At 38.1% G+C, this 27286-nt stretch overlaps 1 long non-coding RNA gene across 2 annotated transcripts in view; it reads left to right on the top strand.

Moving 5' to 3' along the window:
• Positions 1–27286, top strand: part of LOC104006251 (uncharacterized) — a 276708-nt gene that overhangs the window by 205157 nt on the left and 44265 nt on the right. The window contains exons 4-6 of one of the 2 annotated variants that reach the window (XR_010156727.1): positions 9554–9637; positions 14766–14851; positions 22423–22752. This is a non-coding gene — a long non-coding RNA (uncharacterized LOC104006251). Of the gene's footprint in view, positions 1–9553; positions 9638–14765; positions 14852–22422; positions 22753–27286 lie in introns of those variants that run through there. The other variant, XR_010156726.1, reaches the window with a different exon arrangement.

The raw sequence follows: 27286 nt of genomic DNA on the forward strand, positions 1-27286 counted from the left end.
TGACCAATCAGGTAGTAAAGAGGGCTCACTAGAATACCAATTAGGCTAAAATCAGGAGGTAAAGAAACAGTCAAATCATCTATCATCTGAGAGCACAGGGTGAGGGACGATGATTGGGATATAAACCCCAGGCATTCAAGCCGGGAGTGGGCAAACCTCTTTGGGTTCCCTCCCATTGTATGGGATCTCTGTTTTCACTCTATTAAATCTTGCAACTGCACACTCTTCTGGTCCGTGAATGTTCCGGCTCGAGCTGAGCTTTTGCTCATCATCCACTGCTGTTCACCATCGTGGCAGACCCGCCATTGACTTCTACCCCTCCAGATCCGACAGGGTGTCCACTGCGTTTCTGATCCAGCAAGGCGCCCATTGCCCATTGCCCATTGCCGCTCCCGTTTGGGCTAGAGGCTCGCCATTGTTCCTGCACGGCTAAGTGCCCGGGTTCATCCTAATCGAGCTGAACACTAGTGGCTGGGTTCCACTGTTCTCTTCCGTGACCCACAGCTACTAATAGAGCTATAACACTCACTGCATGGCCCAAGGTTCCATTCCTTGGAATCTGTAAGGCCAAGAACCCCAGGTCAGAGAACAAAAGGCTTGCTGCCATGTTGGGAGTGGCCGCCACCATCTTGGGAGTGGCCCACCACCATCTTGGGAGCTCTAAGAACAAAGACCCACCCAATAACAAAAAGATTAATGTTGGCTTGCATTTTTGCAAATCTCTGTAATGCAGCTAGATTCTCATATCTGCTTCTGTAGATTGTGTGTTACAATATCACATATCATGTAGTCTCTGGAAAACTCCACTGTATAAGATAAAGAATGAATAAGTGAAACAATAACTAAGTATTATGAAAATCGTTTTGACCTTGCAGACTCCCAGAAAGGGTCTTGGGAATGGGAAAGCTTACATTTACATTCCCAAGGCACAATAATATCACTCTCTTCATTTTGTGCCTGTAAGATCCTCACAAAGTCTTTGGTCATTATGCACCTATTCCTTTATCTGTGATCTTCAGACCCTTGGCAAAAGGGGAGATATATTAGAGTCCTAAACTTCCCCCTCTATCCTCCTTCATCCTTCAAATAATGCAGTGGAATCTTCCCAGGACACCTCAGGCAACTCTAGGCCCCAATACAACCTGGTATCACCCTATCCATTTCTTATTCTGGAAGCTAGTCCCTCAGAACGGACAGGCAGAAGAAGTAACTCTGACCTGACTTCAGCAATGCTCCTGAGCTGAGGGCATTATTTCATCACTTTACTCTGACTCTGATGTAGCAGAGAAACATGGGCTTTTGAATTGGACAGGATTGGACTGAATTCCAATTCTTGATTTATGTGACTTGGGCACGTTAATTAATATCTTTGACACCCATTTTTCTTGTTTGCAAGAGGTTAATATATATGGTTGCATAAGGATTAAATGTGGTACTATATGCAGTGCTTGTGAGACTCACAGAAGGACTTAAAAATGATAATCATTGCCAGGCATGGTGGCTCACGCCTGTAATCCCAGCACTTTGGGAGGCTGAGGCAGGTGGATCACCTGAGGTCGGGAAGTTCGAGACCAGCCTGACCAACATGGAGAAACCCCATCTCTACTAAAAAAAAAAAAAAAAAACAACCAACCAAAAAAAAAAAAAAAAAAAGAACCTATTAGCCAGGTGTGGTGGCGCATGCCTGTAATTCCAGCTACTCGGGAGGCTGAAGCAGGAGAATTGCTTGAACCTGGGAGGTGGAGAGTGTGGTGAGCTGAGATTGTGCCATTGCACTCCAGCCTGGGCAACAACAGTGAAACTCCTTCTTGAAAAAAATAAAAGATAATCATTATTATTAGAAAAGAGTATCCATAAGCCCTGGAGAATAAATAATGAAGAGAACTATTTGAGAGGGACATACTCCCCACCATTCATTTATGCCTATGTGAGAAGTTCCAGTAGTTCAGTGGTACTTAATCATTTTTGCTTTTAGGAGCCCTTTATGTTCTTAACAATTCTTAAAATGAAAAAGAACTCTTGTTAATGTGGGTTCAATCTACAATGTTTACCATAATAGAATTTTTCCTTTTTTGATTTTTAAATTAATATATGATTTAAATACAGTGAATTTTACCTAAGTTTTATTATTAAGTCTATGATCTATTTTCAAGTTAATATGGTAGAGTACAAAATATAAATAGAAGTTCATTTACACAGAGACAGGGTATCAGAAATGTGCAGACAGCTCCCTCAAGTCTTCGTCTGAGTATTAATGAGCATACATATAAAAGAATACAACACTGAGAAAGAACTACCTGAAAGGAACACCCAGAACCATTCATGAGACTCACACCTGGCTGGCGGTAGTTTGTGTCCCCATGAGTCAAAGTAGAAAAATAATTCTGTAATATGTAGGCACTGGGTACTCAGAAGTATATAGCTTCAGTACTAAGGAAAAATTAGCCCTAGACTAAAAGTTCCTTTGATCTCCCTTAAAAAAAACATGAAAAGTACACCTCAAAAGGGTTAAGCTATTTACAAGAAACTTAACTGCATCTCAGAACAAAGCTTAAAAATATTTTAAGTTATATTAGTTATTTAAAAATATTATGTTATATCAAGTTAATATAACTTAAAATATTATAAAATATTATAAAATTTATTGTTTAATTTACTTATTAAAATAATATAAAATAGTATACAATATTTAAGTTATATTATATATTATATCCAGCACCCAACAAGATAAGATTCACAATGTTTATATCTAATCAAAAGTGACTAGGCATACAATGAAGCAGTATGATATAATTCATACTGAAAATGACAGTATATTTTTCATCAAAAATAATCCAACTTAGAATTATATGCTGAAAAAAATACATCTTTTAAAATGAAGACAAAATTAATGCTTTTGCAGACATTCAAAAACTGAAAATATTCATTATTTATTAGCATACCTGATTTGCAGGAAATGATAAAGTCCCTCAGGCAGAGAGAAAATAATACTGGAGGGAAATATGTATCTACATGCAGGAATGAAGGGCACTGGATATGGTTTTTTGCAACTGCTTTTGAGGACTAAGTCATAAATTCTTTGCCAAGTCCAATTTCTAGACACATACTTCCTAGGTTTTGTTCTAGGATTTTCATAGTCTGAGGTCTTACATTTAAGTGTTTAATCCCATCTTGAGTTAATTTCTGCATTTGTAGGGGTTCAGTTTCAGTCTTCTGCATATGGCTAGCCAGTTTTCCCAGAACTATTTATTGACTAGGGGATCCTTTTCCTGTTGTTTTTTTATGGGTTGATTTTGTCAAAGATCAGATGCCTGTAGGCACATGACTTTATTTTGGGATTCTCTAGACTGTTCCATTGCTCTGTCTATTTTTGTATCAGTGCCATGCTGTTCTGGTTACTGTAGCCTTACATTATGGTTTGAAATTTGATAATGTGAAGCCTCTGGCTCTGTTCTTTTTGTTTGGGATTACTTTGTCTATTCATGCTCTTTTTTGGTTCCATATGAATGAATTTTAGAATAGTTTTTAAGTCTGTGAAAAAATGACGTAGGTAATTTGATAGAAGTAGCATGGAAACTGTAGATTGCTCTGGGCAGTATGGTCATTTCAAAGATATTGATTCTTCCAATCTATGAGCATGGAATATTTTTCCATTTTTTTGGTGTCATCTGTGATTTCTGTCAGCCGTGTTTTGTAGTTCTCCTTGTAAAGATCTTTCAACTCCTTGGTCAGCTATATAAGGTATTTTATTTTTTTGTGGCTATTGTAAATGGGGTTATGTTCTTGATTTTGCTCACAGCCTGTGTGTTATTGGTGTACAGAAAAACTGATTTTTGTATGTTGATTTTGTATCTTGAAATGTTACTAAAGTTGTTTATGAGGTCTAGGTGCCCTTTGGTGGAGGCTTCAGGGTTTTTAGGTAAATAATCATATCATCAACAAAGAGAGATAATTTGACTTCCTCTTTTCCTACTTAGATGGCTTTTATTTATTTCTCTTGCCTGATTGCTCTGGGTAGGACTTCCAATACTATGTTGAATAGAAGTGGTGAGAGTGGACATTCTTTTTGTGTTCCAGTTGTTAGGGGAAATGCTTCCAGCTTTTTCCCAGTCAGTATGATGTTGACTGTGGGTTTGTCATCAATGACTCTTATTATTTTGAGGTATGTTCCCTCAATGCCTAATTTGTTGAGTTTTTTTTTTTTTTATCATGAAGGGCCGTTGAATTTTTATTGAATGCTTTTTGGCATCTATTGAGTTGATCATATCTTTTTTGTTTTTATTTGTGTTTATGTTGTGAATCATATTTATTGAGTTGTGTATGTTGAGCTAACTTTGCATCCAGGAATGAAGCCTTCTTGATCATGGTGAAATAACTTTTTGATATGCTACTGGATTTGATTTGCTCATATTTTGTGGAGGATTTTATTAGGATTATTGGCCTGCAGTTTTCTTTTTTTTTGGTGTCTCTTTCACTGATTTTGGTATTAGGATGATACTGGTTTTGTAGAATGGGTTAGGGAGTGATATGGTTTGGCTGTGTCCCCACCCAAATCGCATCTTGAATTGTAGCTCACATAATTTCCATGTGTTGTGGAAGTAACCCAGTGGAAGATAATTGAATCATGGCAGTGGTTTCCCCCATACTGTTCTTTTGGTAGTGAATAAGTCTCATGAGATCTGATGGTTTCATAAGAGGAAACCTCTTTTGCTTGGTTTGTCATTCTCTCTCATTACTGCAGCCATGTAAGACATGCCTTTTGCCTTCTGCCATGATTGTGCGGCCTCCCCAGCCACATGGAACTGTGAGTCCATTAAACCTCTTTTTCTTTATAAATTACCCAGTCTTGGGTATGTCTTTATCAGCAGTGTGAAAATGGACTAATACAGAAAGGAATTCTTCCTCCTTGATTTTTTGGAATAGTTTCAGTAGACTTGGTACCGGCTTTTCACTGGTAGAATTTGCCTATTAATCCATCTAATCTAGAGCTTTTTTGTTTGGTAGGTTTTTTTTATTACTGATTCAATTTCATAACCATTCTTAATCTGTCTAGGGTTTCAATTTTTTCCTATTCCGTCATGTGAGACTGTGTGTTTCCATGATTATATTCATTTTCTCTAGATTTTCCAGTTTGCGCACATAGAGGTATTCATAATAGTCTCTGAGGATCTTTTGAATTTCTCTGGGATCATTTTTAATCTGTTCTTTGTCATTTCTGGTTGTACTCCTTTGGATCTTCTCTTTTTTTGTTTCTTTGTTAATCTAGCTAGTGGTCTATCAGTCTTGTCTTTCCTTTCAAATAACTAACTTTTTATTTTGTTGATACTTTGTATGATTTTTTGAATCTTGATTTTGTTTTGTTTGACTCTGATTTTAGTTATTTCTTTTCTTCTGCTAGCTTTGGAATTATTCTTTCTTTTCTAATTCCTTGCATATGATATTAGACTGTTAATGTGAGATCTTTCTATCTTCTTGATATAGGTTTTTAACTTTATAGACTTTCCTCTTAACACTGCTTTAGATACATCCTAGAGGTTTTGGTATGTAGTGCCTCTATCTTCATTTATTTCAAAGAATTTTTAAATTTCTGCCTTATTTTTTGTGTATCCAAAAGTCATTCAGGAGCAAGTTGTTTAGTTTCCATGTAATTGTGTGGCTTTGAGAATTCTTTTATTGTTGGTTTCTATTTTAATTCCACTGTGGTTGGAGAATATGCTTGTTAAAATTTCAATTTTTTTAAATTTATTGAGACTTTTTTATGAATGAATATGTGGTTGATCTTAGAGTATGTTTCATGTGCAGATAAGAATAATTTATATTCTGTGGTTGTTGGGTGGAATATTCTTTATATATTTATAAGGTCCTATTGGTTAAGTGTTCAATTTTTAAGTCCAGAATTTGTTAGTTTTATAACTTGATGATCTGTCTAATGCTGCCAGTGGGGTATTGAAGTTCCTCACTGTTGTTGTGTGGCTAAGTCTCTTCCTAGGTTTAGAAGTAATTGTTTTATAAACCTGGGAGCTCCAATGTTGGGTGCATATATTCTTAGGATAAGTAAGTCTTCTTGTTGAATTGAACTATTTATCATTGCGTAATTCCCTTTTTTACCATTGTTGGTTTAAAGTGTGTTTTATCTAATACAAGAATAGTGACTCTTGCTCTTTCTTTTTTTTTTTTTTTGAGATCTTGCTCTGTCTCCCAGGCTGAGTACAGTGGCGGGATCTCGGCTCACTGCAAGCGCCACCTCCTGGGTTCACGCCATTCTCCTGCCTCAGCCTCCCGAATAGCTGGGACTACAGGCGCCCACCACCACGCTTGGCTAATTTTTTGTATTTTTAGTAGAGACTGGGTTTCACCATGTTAGCCAGGATGGCCTTGATCTCCTGACCTCATGATTTGCCCCCCTCGGCCTCCCAAAGTGCTGGGATTACAGGTGTGAGCCACTGCCCCCGGCCGACTCTTGTTCTTTTTTGTTTTTCATTTTCATGACAGATCTTTCTTAATCTCTTTACTTTGAGCTTTTGGGTGTCATTGCATGTGAGATGGGTCTCTCGAAGACAGCAGAAGGTTCTGTCTTGCTTTATTTCAATCCAGTTTGCCACTTTGTGTCTTAAGTGGTGTGTTTAGACTGTTTACATTCAAGATTAATATTTATATGTGTGGTTTTGTTCCTGTCATGGTGTTGTCACCATGTTGCTTTGTAGACTTGATTGTGTAGTTGCTTTATAAGGTCTGTGGGCTGTGGTATCAGGTGTCCTTTTTTCATTTCTATGTTTAAAACTCTTGTATCTCTTGTAAGGCCTGTCTAGTGGTAATGAACTCTCTTAGCAATTGCTTATCTGGGAAATATTTAATTTCTCCTTTGCTTATGAAGCCTAATTTGGCAGGATATGAAATTCTTCTTTGAAATGTTGTTTTCTTTAATAATGCTGAAAATAGACCCTGATCTCTTCTGTCTTATAAGGTTTCTGCTGAGAAGTTTGCTGTTAAGCTGATGGGATTCCATTTGTAGGTAACATGACCCTTTTCTCTAGCTGCCTTTAAGATTTTTTTTCCCCCATTGACCTTGGAAAGCCTGATACCTATGTGCCTTCAGGATGGTCATCTTGCATAGTATCTTGCAGGAGTTCTCTGAACTTATTGAATCTGCATGTCAACCTCTCCGGTAATATTGGGGACACTTTTGTGGATTATATTCTCAAATATGTTCTGCAGGTTGTTTATTCTCTCTTCTTCTCTTTCAGGTATGCCATTGAGTTGTGGATTTGGTCACTTTATATAATCCCGCTTTGTCCATTTTAAAATTTATTAGGTTTTCTTTGTTTTTGTCTGGCTTGATTGATTCGGAGGCCTGATCCCTGAGCTCTGAAATTCTTTCCTCTGTTTGGTCTAGCCTACTGTTAAGGCTTCAAATTATATTTTGAAATTCCTCTAGTGAATTTTAAAATTCTAGACATTCAGTTTGGTTGTTTCTTAATATATCTATGCCATCTTTCAAATCTAGGATTGTGTTTCTGGTTTCACTGGATTGGATTTCCACTTTCTCTTAGATCTTGTTGAGTTTCCTCACTATCTAGGTTCTGAATTCTATATCTGTCATTTCAGACATTTCAATCTCATTAGGATCCATTGCTAGGAAGCTAGTGTGATCCTTTGGATGTAATGAAATGCTCTAGCTTTTTGAATTGCCAGATGAACTTATGGTTTTTAACAAATACATGACAGATAGATAGATGGATAAATAGACGTTAGTTTGTATACATACATATATTTCTATACTCTAGGATCTGGAAACAGTGGTATTCCCACAGCAATGAGGACACCCAGCACTCAGAGATCTTGATTTCTAAATACCATCTTCAGTAAAAGGAACTAGGCTTCTTGGGAGAACTGGTTGATCCAGGGCTGGAGCAGGAAATGTACAAAATGAGGCTGAAACATTTTGTGGTATCAGATAGTAAGAAAGTCTCAGAGGAACAAATGAGCCAATAAGAAAAACTTCCAATGGCCAAAGATGGAACAATTGGAGCAATAACCTAATTTATGATAATATATGCAATCTAAAGAATAAGATAAATGTCCATGACTCCACATTGATATGTTAATGATTGAATAAATAAATGAGTGATAAACAACAACATTTACAGAGTTATTTAAACTACATATTTACATGGTGTATTAGTCCATTTTCATACTGCTATGAAGAAATACCCTAGACTGGTTAATTTATAGGCAAAAAGAGGTTTAATAAACTCACAATTCCACATGGCTGGGGAGGCCTCACAGTTATGGCAGAGGTAAAGGACATCTTACATGACAGCAAGCAAGAGAGCATGTGCAGGGGAACTGCCCTGTATAAAACCATCAGATCTCATGAGACGTATTCGCTATCAGGAGAACAGCCTGGGAAAAACCACCCCCATGATAAAATTACCTCCCATGGGGTCCTTTCCACAATATGTGGGGATTAGGGGAGCTACAATTTAAGAAGAGATTTGGGTGGGGACACAGCCAAACCACATCAAATGAAATGAGGGAAATAGGAAATCACCATTAGAACACCATAATAATAATTACTTCAAGCAATCCACCAATAAATGCTAAAATTAGTGGGCAAAAGTTTAAGGAGAAATAAGATTTTGCATAGACCAAATTTTTATTGATTACAAAGTGAAAAGTTGTGATTTACTATGGAGAAACCCGGTAGACACAGCCTTAACCAAATAATTAAATTTATTATCACCAGTGTCAAGACATATTGATATCATATATTCCCGGAGAAATACATATCACCACCTCTGTGGCATTCCCTTCGCATATCCATAACTTTAATCTAATCATGAGAAAATACCAGACAAACCCAAGTTGAGGGCCATTCTACAAAATCTCTTACCAGTACTGTTTTAAAATGTCAAGGTCATGCAGGACAAGTACAACTGACTATCAGATCAGACAATACTAAAGAGATATGACTACTAAATGCAATGTAGTACCCTGGACTAGATCCTGGATCAGAGTAAATATGTTAATGTAAAATCTTGTGAAATCCAAATAAATTCTGTAGTTTAGTTAGTAGTATTATATCAATGTTGATTCCTTAGTTTTGGTAACTGCATTATGATTATATGAAATGTTGACAGAGGAAACTGGGTGAAGGGTATACTGGAACTGTTTGTGCTTTCTTTGTAACTCTTCCGTAAGCTTAAAATGGTGTCCAAAACTAAAAGCTTTTAAAATAGTTCAAGAAATAACCTAGTGAGAAAAGTGGCATTGTTTTACATTTTTGAAAATCAATTTAATGACTGTTTTTAATGGGAATCAGATGGATTCTGAATTTTACATTCAATCTGTTACAATATTATGTGTCATATAGCCTCTGGAAACCCAACTATATATTTGTCAGAAAATGGGAGTGAAAAAGGCAATGGTGTCATCATAAAAGTAGTTTTGACTTTGTGGATTCCTGGAAAGGGTTTATGGGTCCCTTGGCCCTGTAACACATTTGAGAACCAGTGAATTAGAGTAACACTCTTGAGTTCTCTTTACCATTTAGGGTGATTGCTGAGTTCCGGAGACAGACTGGGCTTCTGCTTTCTTTTGGTGGAGGTGTCTGCTTGCAGAAAATTTATGTTCTGGGGTGAGTATTTAATTTTGAATAACGTTATCAAGCTCATTTTTGGCTACATCTAACTGTATTGAAAAAACAGCTTTGTTACTATTAAATCAGACCTATTGATCTCTATCTACAAGAGTCCTGCTGTATATCTTGGTTAATTCAGAGCTTGGCTACATCTAACTGTATTGAACAAATAGCATTGTTACTATTAAATCAGATCTATTGATCTCTATCCACAAGACTCCTGCTGTATGTCTTGGTTAATTCAGAGCTTGGCCTGGTATCAGAGGTGTTGTTTTCCTCCTACATCCATGATATGAGCTTGTGTGATTCACAATGGAAGGATAAAGGAGGACAACATGGCAATAAATAGGGAGTGATGGGAAAAATCGTCCAGAGTAAAGTATCAGGTTCACCAGGGTAATCCATGGATCCTTTCTCTGAGTTCATTCCAGCCCAAAGAAGGATTCCTTCTTTGTGTGATACCTGCAATACTAAATTTACTTAGGTTCAAAAGCATTAATAATAAAGTAAATGACTATCATATGTGTCTGGTTATAAATCTTTTCTTCCTCCCATGATGAAAGCTTGGCTACTCATTTTTACTCTGAAGTTCATAGTCATCTTCCTCTTGAACTAAATTCTGGGGAAAGATTGATAAGCCATTTCAATATGGCATCCTATGACAAATAAAGCTTTGGAAACTCAGACATTTAGCCCCTTCCAAACTCAGAAGACAGCTGCTACCCATACGGTCACTCAATAATCACAACATGTTCCCAAATCTTGCTTTGTGGCTGAATTTTTAAAGTACCTCTAGAGTTATGATTGGACAATCTGTTTCTGTTTTACTATAATTACTATTTAATTTGTACTCTACTAATCCAGAATTTTGCATAAACATCCCTCCTATGATTCCTGCTTAATAGAATATTGAAAATCATTTCCTCACTGAAAATGTTTTGAGCTATTAAGAATAAAATACTCTGTTTTCAGAGCAGTTTTTACATTTTCCAAACTAAGGGAGCTGAAACAGTAAAGATTCTTTTAGCTTGCCTTTCGTTTTCAGGACTAGCAGGTTCCTGTAATATAAAGGTCTTTGGGGTTTTTAGTGCAAGCCTATTGAGAACTGTAATTTATTTCACCTCATTTCACTTATAAATAATACTATTTTACATGTTCCATGTAAAAGAAAAAAATAATATTTCCTTAAAAATTATTCTATACATTCCTATAATTTAGCCTTGTGTGTGATGATGACCTTTTTCTATCAAAGAAAAATGTATGTAAATGCTGCTATAAGTTAATTATAAATAATGTTGTTGACATGTACAACCTAAGGCACACTTAGAAAATATATTCATATAGCTGGGCGCAGTGGCTCACGCCTATAATCCCAGCACTTTGGGAGGCCGAGACAGGTGAATCACGAGGTCAGGGGTTCCAGACCAGCCTGGCCAACATGGTGAAACCCCTTCTCTACTAAAAATACAAAAAATTAGCTGGGCATGGTAGTGGGTGCCTGTAATCCCAGCTACTCAGGAGGCTGAGGCAGGAGAATGGCGTGAATCCAGGAGGTGGAGGTTGCAGTGAGCTGAGATTGTGCCCCTGCACTCCAGCCCAGGCGACAGTGCAAGACTCCATCTCAAAAAAAAAAAAAAAAAAAAAAGAAAGAAAGAAAGAAAAGAAAATATATTCATATAACCCTGATTTTGGTAAAACACATTTCTACATATTCATTTCTGAGGCACAGGGTTTCTTATACAGTCACCTGTTTTGAGGTATTTAAAACACTTTTTAGTTTTGTGCTAGTTGCAAAAAAATGACATTTTAACATAAACTATCAGTTTTACTTGCAGAGTTTGGTGTAAAAAATATGAAGATTTTATCTCCAAAATTAAGATACTTCTATATACCTTTCCACACGTCTCAAATTTGTGAAGTTTAAGAGGATTTTAGAAGTGATCAGTATCAGTTTACAAAATTACTTGGAACATGTGTTAATCAGTCATCTTCCTTTGCCAAGCTGACTCTGAAATTCATGGAAGGTACCTACACACCAAACTTTAAGTGATTGCATATGCTAGCTTCTAAATATTTATGAGGATTCTTTCAATTTTAGCATTTTGGGTACTAGCAAACAGTCTATTCCCATTACCAAATTCCTAAGCACAACATTGTTTCATTATCAAAGAAAATAACATCTTTTGGGGGCTGTAAATACTCTGTGAGGACAAATGGATTTTCTAAAGGAGACTACTGACCATGTGTTAAACTATGACATTTCAATACACTTGTTTGATTGTTGGTCAAAAACATACTCAAAGGTAAACAACTTGAGCAAATAACAGGCAACTGAAGTTGACCATTTAAAGAGAGGGACAATAAGCATGAAAAATCAAGATGAATGCATTGCTTCAATTTCAGACAACATGAATTAAACACAAGCCACTGCCATTCTGCTTTAATTTAAATAAATCAAATGTTTTCACTGTCTCAGAAAACTAGTTTTTTCAATAACATTTATGACATATTTTTTCTTGGTTTGTGCACCTATTTGGAAAAGCATCACCGAGAGAGTTGTTGGTTATGAAAAAATACAATTCCCTTAGCCATTTACTGGGCTACATCAGTTAGTGGAAAACAGATTTCTCAAGATAAATTGTTATTGGTCATTAAAAACATATAATGCTTCTCCTTAGACAGACTAAATTTATCTGATATGTTTGTATTCCAGGATGAAATCAGAAAAGTGACTGACGACAGGGAAACAGGATAAGATCTATTTTCATACCAGATTTGTTATTCAAGTTAGCTTCAGAACTATTAATAAATATTTCCAAGAGCAGTTTTCATCAACTTAGATTAGACCAAGAATTATGACCACAGACCACAGACCCTCTGCCATCCCAGCTGGCCTCTCCCATCAAGTAGTGCAATGGGGCTATCAAATTTTTTATTTTATTTTACTATTTTTTTCTCTAGTTCTTCTAAAAAAAGGGGATACATGTACAGTACATGCATGTTTGTTACATAAGCCATTACATAGGTATACGTGTGCCATGGTGGTTTGCTGCACCTATTGACCCCTCCTCTAAGTTTCTTCCCTTCAACCCCCCCACCTCCGCCAACAGGCTCTGGTGTGTGATGTTTCCCTCTCTGTGTCCATGTGTTCTCATTGTTCAACTCCCACTTATGAGTAAGAACATGCGGTGTTTGGTTTTCTGTTCCTGTGTTAGTTTGTTGAGGATGATGGCTTCATCCATGTCCCTACAAAGGACAGGATCTCATTCTTTTTTGTGGCTGCATAGTGTTCCACGGGGTATATGTACTACATTTTCTTTACCCAGTCTGTCATTGATGGACATTTGGGTTGGTTCCATGTCTTTACTATTGTAAATAGCGCTGCAATAAACATAAGTGTGCGTGTGTCTTTATAGTAGAATGATTTATATTCTTTTGGGTAGGGGCTATCAAATTTTTTATGAAGACTAGGTGGCCAGACAGCATATCTGCTCAGTTGTTCCTCCATTCCTACCCATTTTCCATACTCTCTCACACTCACTTTCACCCTCATCCTCACCAAAGGATGATAAAGCAAATGCCTACAATTGCAAGTGAGTGAGCAAGCAAGTCAAACGGAGAAAGACGAGCTATAGGAAGCTAAGCAGAATCATATGCTAAAACAGGGAGGTGCCTGCTTCACTTGGGATAAAGCCAGAAGCTTCCTTCCATCTCTTTGGTATCATTTCAGGCCTAGTTGAAAGTGAACGTGAACAGTAAAACGGGTGACCTTGAGCGCAAGCTTATGGATAATGATAGTAAAAAAGGAATTGTGTTTCACAAAACCACAGATTTCAGTTCCTTGAGGCTCTGAAAAAGTAAACAAGGAAGCTGACACATGACAGCATATCTTGAGAGCACACTCGAAGAATTTTTAGACACTTGTGATAAGAAGCTTTTTGGGGAATGTTCAGTTGTTTTTCCCTCCGCACAGAAGCAGTGGGAGGCAGAGTTTAGATTTCTGAGTATTCCAGAACCTGGGGAGGGTCATAGCTGCTGCTGTTGCTAGAGAAGTCTGCAGAGTTAAGAGCAATAAAGGCAGTAAAAATAAAACCTAAAATAAGTATTTGGCCTTCTGTTTCTCAGCCTTCTCACTATGTGAGGCTCTTAGACTTCCTCCCTACCAAACAGTGGGCCAGACCTGCCTTCACTGTCATTTTCATCCTTGATTTATCTGTTTTCTTCAATGGAATTTTTGTTTGTTTTTGTTGTTGTTGTTTTTTGTTTGTTTGTTTGTTTTTGAGACAGAGTGTCGCTCTGTCACCCAGGCTGGAGTGGCACGATCTCGGCTCACTGCAACCTCTGCCTCCCTGATTCAAGCAAGTCTCCTGCCTCAGCCTCCTGAGTAACTGGGACTACAGGCATGCACCACCACGCCCAGCTAATTTTTTTGTATTTTTAGTAGAGACGAGGTTTCACTATGTTGGCCAGGATGGTCTTGATCTCCTGACCTCATGATCCGCCCGCCTCAGCCCCCCAAAGTGCTGGGATTACAGGTGTGAGCCAGCACGCCCGGCCTCAATTGAATTTTTAATGAACCCCTCAGAGATAGTATCTTTGTATCTGAATAATTCCTAGGCGAGGTTTAGATATATCGAGTATGGTCAACTTCATTAGAACACATGAAAGTGGTGACTATTTTCTTCTCCCTCAGTTAGTTCATATCATCCTGTTTCTCTAGTGATAAAATATGAAAGATTCCAAAAGTTGTAAAAGGAGAGAAAACAGGAATATAGAAGCAGGGAGTGCGTAGGGAAGATAAGGAGAGTGGCAGGGAACTAAATCTTGAGAAAGCACAGAACTCAACAGACATAGACCGAAAACCTTGTTTGTTATTAAATCTTACCTTAGATTGAACAAGTGAAACTCCATCCCTGAGAAAGCTCACCTGTGAACTGCACAATTTCAGTGCATTTTTTTTTTCTTAGAGTTATTAATAAGCTGAATTGAGATAATGCCAATGCCTTTTGGAAATAAGAACCAAACAAATGCAAGGTGGCCTGGAAAATTGTCTCCAAAAAAAGGCAGTGAGACCCCCATGAAACATTTTTAACTGTATTTTTCAAAATTGCTTTTGTTTTCAAAGATTTACAACTTCAGGGAGACAAAGGAAACTCCAGCTCATCTCCCACATCATTGATTGAGAGGACCATCTTCTGACTCTCTGCACATGTAAGTACCTTGCTTTCACTAGTTAGAAGCTCTTGCACTCCAGTCCTTACCTCCTGATGCAGTTTGTTCCTTATATTCTGTCTGTGATTAATGTAGGTAACTTCCAACAACACCTGTCACATTTTAATCTAAGCTAAAGGGAGAACTATAGCCTAAAGGCACAGTAGGTAATTTCATGAACTTGTTTCTGAAAGATAGAGAATGACTGAGTAATGGAAAAATTGTGAGATCCTTCTGTTTCAACTCAGTGCATTACCAAATTGAGTGCTGGAGGAAGATCCCAAGGAAAGGAGAAAGAAGGACCAATTAGGGAGAAATCATAAATACTTGAATAGTTAGATAAGCTGCCCATTAATTAGAGAAAAAAATAAGTTATGAAGAGATAAAGGAAAATTTGAAGGAGAGCAGACAAAAAGCACCATGCGAGGAAGCTTGTAATTAAAAACAGAATGAATGAAAACAGATCACAATTGGCTAAGTGGATGAAAAGAGAGGAATGGAAAAATAACATAGTTTTAACAAATGACAATGATAGAGGTAAAGACTCTTCCAACAAAAAGCAAGGATTAAAAAAAAAAGAGATAATCTTCAAAGCAAAAAGAGACCCAAAAGTCTACCTGAAACTGAATGGCAGAAACAAGAAAGAAAAAACTTGAAAGGGGGGAAAAAAGACAAAACATACAGGAGAAGTAAGTAGACCCAGAAACACACATAAGAAAACATTATAAAACAGACCTATCTTATTCAAACATTAATGAAAGAATGAAGCTCTGAGAGTAGTAAAATATTAATTATTATTCCACTACCTGCTAGTCTGTCTCTGCTGGCAGCTTTAGCATATCTACTTGTTTGAGTGACAACCTCCTGTCTTTGCTATTTCTCGCACTTTTTAAAGTCCCTCTCCCCAGGAGAGAACTTATTTTACTCTTATAGAACCTGTATAAATAATGGGCCAAGAAATCTTGTGTTTTGAAGATTGACTGAGAAAAAAAATTTCCAAAATGTTCTCCAAGTTGAAAAAGATGTAGAAGCCTTAGACCAAATGGTAGGTCAGTACCCAGAATATTCCCAAATAGATTTGTATCTGTAATTGGAAATAATGGCAATTTCTAGGGTTATTTGAGGACAAAATGAGATTATACACTTAGAACATGTCTGGCATCTAGTACGCACACAATAAATATTAGCTGTTATTGTAAGCATGGACACTCATTTTTATCAGATGGTGGGCCAAACCCTGTTGGACCGTGACATACTTATTGCTTCTTCCTGGGTCTCTCAACCCAAGTGAGAAGTCAGCAAAGAAATCATTTGGGAAACCCTCTGTTTTTGTTTGTTTGTTTGTTTGTTTTTAATACCATAATTAGATTAACTAATGCTTGTTCCATTATTTCCTATGAACAATCCAAGTTTTTTCTTTCAGGAAGCTGTGCCCTGTGGTCAGGGCCAGACATGTTTCTGTGCTTTTCCTCTCCACCTGCTTCTCCCCTGTGATGCAAAGGCAAAGGGGCTGTGGGTGTGGCTGAGTGCTCAGGAGGGCACCGCCCAGTGAGGTCAGTGAGTGTCAGTGACTCACGTCCGCCTAGAATTGCCCCCACCAGGGCCTTGCTGAGTCTTCTCCCTGCTGCTGGGAATTTTGTCCCACCTTTATGTAGATGTGCGTTACTGAGTTTATCTGCATAGGAAAGGATATGAGCTCTGAGTTCCTGGACTCTTCCTCCTCTCAGGTTCCTTAGAATGATTTAGGAGTAGGATTCTGAGCATCTTGGGGAGCTCTCCTGGGGGGTCTAATCACCCATGTCTCAGGGACATGGGAAGGCCTAACAATCAAAGTGCACTTGGTGCTAGACATAGAAGTGGGAAGAAAGTGGAGAACAAATGAACAGGAGGCTGGCTATCTGGATATCTGGATGAGGGGCCCGAAGGACCATAGAGACCACCTAAGCCATGGGATAGACAAAGAATGGGCAGTGTCCAGAAGCAGAACTGGAAAGTCCCCTATACACACATGGCCCACCCATGCTAGATTTTCAGTCCCTGGAACCAACACTGCTACTGACAAATATGTTATTTCTGGGAGATTCTCTGACCTCACTTATGCTTAGTTTCTTCATATATATAGTGGGAATTTTATAACTCATTTGTCAGTCTTTTCCTGGAATAAAAACAAATGAGATACAGAAATGCTTTGCAAGCAGATGAACTAAATAAATACATCCAGAGAACTGGCAAACCGTACTGCTCCTTCCTACCCACTTCTTTGCTAAGTTTTGGAAGAGGATTTGTGGACAAACATCTTATTTTACACCTCCCATCTGGGGACAATATATCAAATGACTTACAACATTTTAATCATGTAACACAAGTCTACTGTTATGAGTATTTGAAGTGTTGAAGATTTAAAAAGAAATGAAAATGACAATGCCTTCATTTAAAAGTGGAATGTTCTCTGAAAAAGTCAGAAAGAACTCCAAACTCAATTATTATTATTGAATCATATTTATTAAACAGTGTATGCTGTGTCCTCAAGAAAGAGACTACACACACAAACAGATTAAGAAACACAAAACTCCAAACCCCAGAACGAACACTATGGTTGAAAATGCCCAGAGCACATGTGACTTTTCAGGAACCTCTGATGACCCTGAAGCCACAGACAGGGAACCCTGGCTCTAGACTGTTAGCAACTCCAGACAGGAACAATGCTTTATTTGTTGTTGTACCCCAAATCCCAGCACAGTGCCAGCATCTAAGAGATGTCATTCTGAATTGGCAGGGCTAGACTCATTGTTATTTATGCTCTTTGAACACAAGCACAGGTATGAAGGACAGCTTTGGACCAGGGACTCAGAGGGAGGATAACAATAGCTGAAGAGTTTGAAAAGCAAGACAAGAGCACAGGTATCCAAACTGCTGAGAAGTGACTCCACTTCTCAGCTAGCTATGAAGGTGTGGTGGACAGGGACAGTCCTAACAGCCAGCTAAGAATTCAGGAGAACACCTGAGGACAAGATCTTGATACAGTTATTGGAACCACGGTACAAGATGAGGTGTGACTAAGGGCAAGCCAGACCAGAGGCTAGTTACAGAAAATGGGTGCAAATCATAGAGAATGGGTATTCCCAGCCTCCTAGGGTAGGGTAATGAAGGGTCTAGGAGTCAGGGAAATAATTGCAGGAGGTTCTATCTTTGACTGTGCCTGGGACTGGAAGAGATCACTCAGCTTCTCGGAGGTTGTTCCATGGAGCTTGCAAGTTTTCAAAGCACTCTTAGGCCCACTTTTAGAGCTTCATAAATACAAGACAGCTTCTTAGTTTTGATTGCTTCTACCTTATGCCAAGCATATGGTACTGAAAAAATTAAACAGTAGACATTTTTTACAATAATCAGTTGTAAAAATAATCGATTGGTGATATTAAAATGTTGTTTACCCGTATTCATCCTTCCACATAGTGTAGTCTAACAGACGTCATTTAACCTCAACACTTAATCATCTGCTTCTAAAACGCTGCTGCTCTTGTGGGGTATTATACTCCATTATTCTAAGACTAGGGAGTACTTGGAAGAGAAGATCCAGAAGAGTGGCATCATAGTTGGGTAGGCTGGGCTACATCTCATGAAGAAGCATTTATAAGAACAAAACTCATTTGAAGGGGAAATATAAATGATACCTACATTAGCTGATAAATAGAAGCTAATTAAGAGATTTTCTGTAAATTTTAAGTTTACAGACTCTTAGAATCAGAAGGGATCTTGGAAATTACCACATTGCCAATTACTAATTTTCAATTGAAGAACCAGGTTTTAAGGTTGAGTGGGTTGCTGAAGGCCAGGAAGTTAGAGGAAAGGAATAGGATCTGTTTCCTCTCATCCCAATCAATGCTCCTTCCGGGGACCTCCCTGGCTGGAGGAAATGGGGTGGGGATAAGAACCAGGAGGAGAGATGTGTAGATTACTCCTTTCTTCTCAATGTCTGCCATATGGAAGTCATTTTGTCCAGTGGGGGAATTGTAAGGAAAAAACCATATTTTAAAATTCCCTAACAAATATGACATCACAAGTCAGGTTTCTTCTCTAGAATTTCTAGTTGTTTCTAATGACAACCTTATTTATTAACTCCCATAGCATTATTTTTACTTGTTTTCTAAGAAAAATAAAGGTTTTGAAAGTAATATTTTTGAGTAGGAAAAAACTAGGAGATCAAAAACTGAGGAAAATATGAACAAAATTATTTTAAAATTTGTGTTTCTTTTTAAATTGTATTACTTTTGATAGAATAAACCCATTTTAAGCAGTATTATAATAATGAAGTTTACATTGTGGCAAAATTAGCTTTTGATTTATTACAAACAATATTTCTGATAATATTTTTTGAGGAATTTGTTACCCCATTAAAATTTTCGTTACATCTCTACTTGAATGTCTGTAGTTTCTGGTTAAGACTGATTAAATCTAAGGAAATGTTCTTCTTAGATGAAAGAAGGGGTTCAATGCATCATGCTTCCTCTGTAAATGCTTTTGCTAATGGAGTGCTCATGTTCAACCAGATGTGGGAAAATTCTATCGACAGGCCCTTGAATAACTAATTGACAATTACCATGGGAAGTCTTTTGATAGAAGGCCACTTGACATTTATTAAATGTCAAACTTCCTTAGACCACAGATATCACATGTTTCTAATGTGACTTGAATCCTTTGAGAGAAAGAAATCAGTCATGTCTGATGCCAGGGTTAATATAGATTTGGGGCTGTCTTTATTCTTTAAGGAGGATGACAGCTAACATTTATGGAGTACTTATCATGTGCAAGTCTCTGTTCTAAGTATTTTATATGGATTAACAACATTATTATTGTCCCAATCTTACTGTTGAGGGAAATAAGGCACAACAGGTTAAGAACTTGGCTAAGATATACAGCTCATAAGGAAGTCTAGGTCCAGAGACTGTGCCCTTTTATGTTATACTGCCTTCCTTTTTTTTTTTTTTAGGCTATTAAATTACTATAATTGTATTTTTTAGTGGAGAAAGACAGCTAGGTATAATTTATTATAGGTGGTGTATTCCCCAAATTCTGGATCTGTTTGCTTCCTATGGTTTTTTTTAAATTTTTTTTTATTATTATACTTTAAGTTTTAGGGTACATGTGCACAACGTGCAGGTTAGTTACATATGTATACATGTGTCATGTTGGTGTGCTGCACCCATTAACTCATCATTTAACATTAGGTATATCTCCTAATGCTATCTCTCCCCCCTCCCCCCACCCAACAACAGGTCCCGGTGTGTGATGTTCCTCTTCCTGTGTCCATGTGTTCTCATTGTTCAATTTCCACCTATGAGTGAGAACATGCAGTGTTTGGTTTTTAGTCCTTGCGATAGTTTGCTGAGAATGATGGTTTCCAGCTTCATCCATGTCCCTACAAAGGACATGAACTCATCATTTTTTATGGCTGCATAGTATTCCATGGTGTATATGTGCCATATTTTCTTAATCTAGTCTATCATTGTTGGACATTTGGGTTGGTTCCAAGTCTTTGCTATTGTGAATAGTGCCGCAATAAACATACATGTGCATGTGTCTTTATAGCAGCATGATTTATAATCCTTTGGGTATATACCCAGTAACGGGATGGCTGGGTCAAATGGTATTTCTAGTTCTAGATCCCTGAGGAATCGCCACACTGACTTCCACAATGGCTGAACTAGTTTACAGTCCCACCAACAGTGTAAAAGTGTTCCTATTTCTCCACATCCTCTCCAGCACCTGTTGTTTCCTGACTTTTTAATGATCGCCATTCTAACTGGTGATACTGCCTTCTATGAGTAAAAATTTCTATACATTGTTATCATTGTCCCTAACAGGCCATGATTTTAGATTATTCACTAGGGTTCTACTAAATAAAGAAAATATGGATCCTTAAATTAACTCATTATCTCTAATTGTCCCCTCTACATGAGCAGTGATAGCAATGATGGCTATTATTATTATTTTGGACTTTTAAAATAAGTTTTTATTTCCAGTGGAAATAGAACCTTGTCACCATTATTAATCTGGCATTGCACTGCATGGTACAGTAGGCACTAGTTTCCTGTGGCTATTTAAAATGAAATTAATTACTATTAAGTATTGTCATACTCTGTTTTCTGTTGCTTCTAAAAGAATAACTGAAACTGGGTAATTTATAGAGAAAAATAATTTATTCCTTATGTTATATAGGCTGGTAAGTCCAAGGTCAAGGGGCTACATCTGGTGAGGGCCTTCTGACTAGTGAGGACTCTCTGCAGAGTCCCAAGGCAGTTCAGGGCATCACATGGTTAGGAGCTAAGCTTGCTAGCTTGGGTCTGTCTTCCTCTTGTTCTAAAGCCACAAATCCCACTCCCATGCACCCACTAATCCATTAACATATTAATCCATTAACATATTAATCCATTAATTCATGAATGAATTAATCTATTCATGAGAGCAGAGCCCCCATGACCCACTCACCTCTTAAAGGCCCTGCCTGTCAATTCTGCCACATTGGAGATTAACTTTCAACATGAGTTTTGAAGGGGACAAACCTTCAAACCATAGCAAGTACAATTTAAAAAGTAGTTCTCAGTCATACTAGCTATGTTTTTAGTCCTTAATAGTCACAGGTGGACAGTGGCTACCATAGATATAAAAAACTTCTATCATAATAGAGAGTTCTATTGAACAGCAATGTGTTATAGAATGCTCAGCTTCTTTATATGTAACTAAACAAATCAATTACTAGCTGCAGAATGCAGCCAGGAGACAGAACTTCATCTATTTGGGGGAAAAAAAACAAACTCATAAATTTATCTTTAAACTTGTGAGGTTGGAACTAATTAACGTTTCCTATTTGACCTTGAACCAAGTCAACATAAAGTGAGAAAGTTACAAGTGAGAGGAGACAGATTGGCTGGTGATTTGATGAATCAGTAAATTATTTATGTAAAGAAGGGAGGATCTTTTCCATGGAGCTAAAGGGAGTGTGTTAGAAGGACTCTTGCCTCCCCATAACTAGAATAACTCACTTTTGATGTATAGTAACATGGATATATATACCATTTAGAATGTCAAAATGAGCAGAATATTTTGCCATAGGAACATGTTTTGAAGATTTCTGAGAAAGAAATGGGATTTTAGGATCTTTTCCAGTCATGTGAAAGGGACTTGTTTTAGTCAGCTTTCTCCAGAGAGACAGAAACTATAGAATATAGACAGTAATACATAAAAAGGGATTTGTTAGAGGAATTGGCTCCCTTGATTATGGAAGCTGGGAAGTCTCAAGATAGGCTGTCTGCAAGCTGGAGAACCAGGAAAGCAGATAGCCTGGCTTGGCCCATGTCTAAAGGCCTCAGGACCAAGGAAGCCAATGGTGTAACCCTCAGTCAGAAGCTGAAGGTCTAACAGCATGGGGGTGGGGAGGTGGGTGTCACATAAGTCCTGGAGTCCGAAGGCCAGAGAACCTGGTGTTTTGATACCCAAGGGCAGGAAAAGAAGAATGTCTTGGCACTGGCACAGAGATTAAATTTGCTCTTTCTTCATCTTTTTGTTCCATTCAGGCCTCCATCCAATTGGATGGCACCTGTCCACATTGAGGGCAGATCTTCCCACTCAGTCCACTGGCTCATATACCAATGTCCTCTGGAAACACCCTCATAGACACACCTGGAACAGCCCCATCATTCATCGTTCTAATCAAAAGCAACACAGGAAGGGGAACATCACACACCGGGGCCTGTGGTGGGGTGGGGGGAGGGGGGAGGGATAGCATTAGGACATATACCTAATATTAAATGACGAGTTAATGGGTGCAGCACACCAACATGGCACATGTATACATATGTAACTAACCTGCACGTTGTGCACATGTACCCTAAAACTTAAAGTATAATAAATAAAAAATAAAAAATAAATATGTGGTAAAAAATCCCCGCCCCCCCCCCCCCCCCCAAAAAAAGCACATCCACCTGGGTTTTCCTTTCAGCAGGAGAGAGACAGGCTCTGTACCTGCTGCTGCACTGACAATAACTGATGCTTTACCAGCTCTCTGGGTATCCCTCAATCTAGTCAAGTTGACCCCCAAAATTAACCATCACAGTACAAAAGGACTGACTTGCTTAGGATTATGCAGGTCAGACTGGCTTTTAGATTTCTGGGTTGGGACCAAAGATACCAGGATCTGTGGTCATGATTCATTCTGGTGAGGGAAAAATGTTGTGGGTGAGGTATTATGTTTTGTGCAAGAGATAATTTTGACTCCAGGTCTGTTTGTCCACCAAAAGCCTGTCTTCCCACTATGGCACATGTCATTGGTACATATCCCACAAGTTTAGCAAATTTAATTGGGGAAGTCAGAAAAGATGTTGCCCGGAAGAATGGCCTCAGGAAGAGGAAAGAGTGGGAGCCACAGGCTGATTGGATGCTAACAGGAGAGCTGCTCTAGGGAAGAAGATTGGCCACGATGGAGGCACTGGGATGGGGAGGAGGAGACACAACACATTTAATAGCTCTCCTTTGGCCACAGTAGCCTCGAAGAAATGGAAATTAGTACTTAAATTATGTAGGAAGGTAGACTATAGTAATGAGCACAAGAGAGAATTTTCCCTACTATTGCTGTCCAAAGGTGTCATCCTGTGAAGAAGCTGAGACTGACTGCATCAACAGTAACTAGCCTTCGTTATGGAAGTTTCCTATGGTCCTAAACTTGACTTCAAGGTTAAGTTCTGTTAGGCACTAGCACTCCAGAAGGGTCAACCTCCTCTGAATCCTGATGCATTCATTCATGTCTCAATTAAGGGAAATGACATCATTTTAGAGAATTGGCACTTTCAAGGGGGTCAGTAAGTAAACTTACAGTATTAAATGGACTCGTCAAATGGCAAACAACACACTTTCCAGTGCACAGAAATGAGCAGTGTTTTCCTCTGAGACTCCTCTTTTCCTCCTCCGCCATAGGTAACAATCCTAGACCAGTATTATTCAATGTTCCTCTAGGTACCCTCTTTATTTTCCTGAGAAGGTAGAACATTCTTCTGTTTAGCATTTGTTTTCCTGTGTTTTCATCTAAAAAACCATCTGCTGTATTCTCAGAAAAGTGTTTCTCAGGAGGCGAGGAGTTAGGACTGATGTAGAGGTGATGTGAAGTGGAGGTGGAAAAGAAAATGAATCAGTAGAGCTGCTTGTGAAAGCTGACACAAAGTCTGTATTAAGACTTTTGGCTCAAGTTTTTGTATATTTTTGGGTGCATTCTAGGTTTACAGAAATAATTTTTAAAAGCAAAAATAAAAATAATAATTGAGAGCTAGGTTGGGCACGGTGGCTCACACCTGTAATCCCAGTGCTTTGGGAGGCTGAAGCAGGCAGATCACCTGAGGTCTGGAGATCGAGACCAGCCTGACCAACATGGAGAAACCCTGTCTCTACTAAAAATACAAAATTAGCTGGACGTGGTGGTGCATGCCTGTAATCCTAGCTACTCAAGAGGCTGAGGCAGGAGAGTTGCTTGAACCTGGGAGGTGGAGGTTGTGGTGAGCCAAGACTGTGCCATTTCACTGCAGCCTGGGCAAGAGCGAAACTCCATCTCAAAATACTACTACTACTACTACTACTACTACTACTACTACTACTACTACTACTAATAATAATAATAATAATAACTGAGAGCTAAAACATATTTCACCTGTAGGGCACTATCTCAATCTATTCTGGGACTGAGATCATTTGGGGCTGCTGAGAGAAAAGCTGACATAAAATGAATTTTTGTGGCCTTGTTTAATGTGTAAGGTCATAAAAATGAGTATCACCACCTCAGATTGGAGCAGAAATGCCAAGAGTCAGCTTCTTTGTGCCTTTTATCAAAGCCACGCCTGCACTATGAATCATGGTCAGCTTGTGGGTCCACCAATAATATCGGTATTGTGAATAGCTTCAGGTTAATATGTCCAGACATGATTGAAGTGGAGATCTTTGGCTCTACAAACCCATTGGTGCTGGCAGGCATTTGTTGCACATGGAACCAAGGGTCTCTGCACACAGACTAGCATATTCCAGTCGGTGGAAAGGATGCTGGGGATGGGCTCCTCCTCTTCCCAGTCCCACATAGTCATCAGTGTGTGATTGTGCTTTTGGAATGACCATGAGTACACCAGGAACCCACTTGTTGCCAGACACTTCTTGTGGGCTTGCAATAGTTTCACTCTCCTGAGAAAACTGGGGCTTGCTTGTCCATAGTGAATACCATACCCTTTTCTTCCGCCTGTCTCTCCTTGAAGGAAGCTTTATGCTCAAAGAGACAGTAACTACTAAACATCTCTTTTCCTTTAAAGGAACGGGACGTGAAGTTACAAAAATATGACTCTAAATCTGTGTTTGTCTTTCTCTACTTCCAGGATTGTTAGGTTACCATTGTGAAACAGTTTTCAGCATACAAAGTGCTGTCATGTACATTTTTCTTTTTTTTTCTTTTTTTTTTTTTGAGACAGAGTCTCTCTCTGTCACCCAGGGTGGAGTGCAGTGGCGTGATCTCCACTCACTGCAAGCTCCGCCTCCTGAGTTCACATCATTCTCTCTGCCCCAGCGTCCAGAGTGGCTGGGACTACAGGTGCCCGCCACTACGCCCGGCTAATTTTTTGTATTTTTAGTGTAGATGGGGTTTCACTGTGTTAGCCAGGATGGTCTCGATCTCCTGACCTCATAATCCACCCGCCTCGGCCTCCCAAGGTGCTAAATTATTTATTTTATTCTGGCAGGAAGATGTCAGTCATAATTGTGCTAGGATGCAACATCTGTATATGTAAAGATATGTCAAGGACCTAGACACTTAAATTGGCCCATTTATTAATAGAGGCAAGGCAGTTAAGGGAGAAATATCACATTGGCAGCATTTAGCTAGAAGGACAAATTCTCAGTCATCATTAAATGCCCAGATGATACAAAGACTCAGCTTTTCCCTGGGAGAACTATGGCAGCTAAATAATAGGATAAACACCCTGCTTATCTATACCAAACAAATCTCCCAAACTTATACTTCTTTGGAGACATACCTCCTCTTCTTATTCATTTTTACATAGGCAAGTAAAAATGTAGACATGATTAAGAAATCAAGGACTCAGCTTCCAACAAATGCAATTGAGGCCACAAACAAAACTACACTTAATTATGAAGTTGAATGGTGACATGATCATTCTCTGTGTGCTTTCTATGGGTCACTTGCCAATCAGAAAATGCCACATCTCATTCATCACAGAAACAAGGGGCTCTTTTGCTCAAAGTTAAAATGTGTATTTTAAAAACCCCAACAGTTCTCAGGTTCTGTGGTTCACCCCTAGTAATGTTGTAGAGTTACATGATTGCATTCACTACTGATATTCTTTGTAATGTGAAAGAAAAGAAAACTCATTGGCAGAGGATGCTGATTAAAGCATATGCCTAAAAAATTTTCCACAGCACTTAAATGCTTAAAGATTCATTGCCACAGTTTGCATAGAAAAAACACTCTTTTAGAAGACAAGTTAGTTTTCCTAAGTAAGCAGTATGAATATGAATTTAGAAGCAGCCAAGTTTTAAAGTAAAATCTTTTTATTTGATATTGATACTTATAATCATTATTTTTTATTTGAAAAATACTACCAACTACTCAGCTCTGTGATAGCTTACTGTGTTGCCAGATTTGCTTCAGATCTTTAAAAGTAATAAAATATTACAACCACATTTGAAGACCACACGCTCCTGTCTTCCCAGTGGTGAGCACCATTGTGTACTTGTATCACATTGAACATGTATATGTTTATTGACTATACAAATTTCCTTTTCTGTAATTTTTCTTTGTTCATTTATCTATTAAGCTAGCACTTTCTTACTAATTTGTTATTAGGTTGTTGCAAAAGTAATCGCTGTTTTTGCCGGTACTTTCAATGGCAAAAACTGTGATTACTTTTGCACCAACCTAATAAAGGTTATGGATATTAAGGCTTTTTTTCATGATGTATATTGTAAATGTCTTCTTCTAGGTTGTGGATTCTTTTATAACGTTGTATAGCATGATTGTTTCAACACTACTTCTTAATTTTAAAGTAATTTATGAATCTTTTCTTGTGTTTTTGTATTTTGTTTAACAAAGTCTTTCCTACTCTAAGACTATAAAGATACTCTCCTATATTTTAATCTCAAAGTTTAAAATTTAATTTTAATTTCATATATGTGATGAAGAGATCCAATTTCATTTTCTTTTTTATAAAAATAATAATTCAGCACCATTTATTAAATTATACCCTCTCTCTTTATTTACTAAGCTATCTCCATATCAAATTTCCACACAGGTGTGTATTTCTAGGCTACTCTAATCTATTCATCTCTTTCTATCTCATAGGATCCTCCTATCCTTTCTTTTTTCTTCAAAGTTGTCTTCATTGTTCTTGTACCTTT

Source organism: Pan troglodytes, chromosome 3 (genome assembly GCF_028858775.2).
Source record: "Pan troglodytes isolate AG18354 chromosome 3, NHGRI_mPanTro3-v2.0_pri, whole genome shotgun sequence".
Classification (NCBI taxonomy): domain Eukaryota; kingdom Metazoa; phylum Chordata; class Mammalia; order Primates; family Hominidae; genus Pan; species Pan troglodytes.